This window comes from Ceratotherium simum, chromosome 5 (genome assembly GCF_057802395.1).
Source record: "Ceratotherium simum simum isolate JZ-2026a chromosome 5, ASM5780239v1, whole genome shotgun sequence".
NCBI classification, from domain to species: domain Eukaryota; kingdom Metazoa; phylum Chordata; class Mammalia; order Perissodactyla; family Rhinocerotidae; genus Ceratotherium; species Ceratotherium simum.
The window spans coordinates 84,659,658-84,660,393 of NC_141904.1; positions in this window are offsets into that span (position 1 = coordinate 84,659,658).

Genomic DNA, 736 nt, shown 5'->3' on the forward strand with positions numbered 1-736 from the left:
ATATCTTCTTTGATTTTATTTCTAGATTTAATCTGCATTTCAGTCAGAGAAAATACTTTTGTAAGATTTCAATTATTTTTAAACTATTGATATTGTGGTTTTGTAGCCTAGAATATGTTTTTGATTGTATCCATTTTGAAAAAAAATATTGAGTGGAGCATTTTGTAAATGTCATAAAGGAAAAGTTGTTTAATAGAATTCTTTAGGTTCTTCAGTATCAGTTATTGAATTTCTCCTATACTATCACTAAGAGAAGATTTAGTTGAAGTCTCTAACTATAATTATGGGCTTATCTATTCTTTTGGTTCCTTACTCAGTTTTGTTTCATGTAAAAATACGTGAATAATGCTAGATTATTAAGTCTTACTATTAAATATATTCCTCTATCACTAGGTAATATCTCTACTTTATTTCTGGTAATATTCTTTGCTATAAGGTATATATTTTGTAGTTAGCATTGTATAACATAATTTCTTCTAATTAATGTTTGCATGGTGTATTCCTGTATCCTTTTACTTTTAATCCATTATGTGTTTTTAACAGCTTTGTTTGGAGATATAAATCACATACATTAGGGAATTAACTGTATGAATTCAGTGGTTTTAGTATATTCAGACTTGTAGCAGCTATCACTGCATGATCTACTTTTAGAACTTTATCACTCCAAAAAAGAAAACTCATACCCAATGGCAGAATCACTCCCCATCTCTACCACCACTGGTAGCAGCCCTAGAGA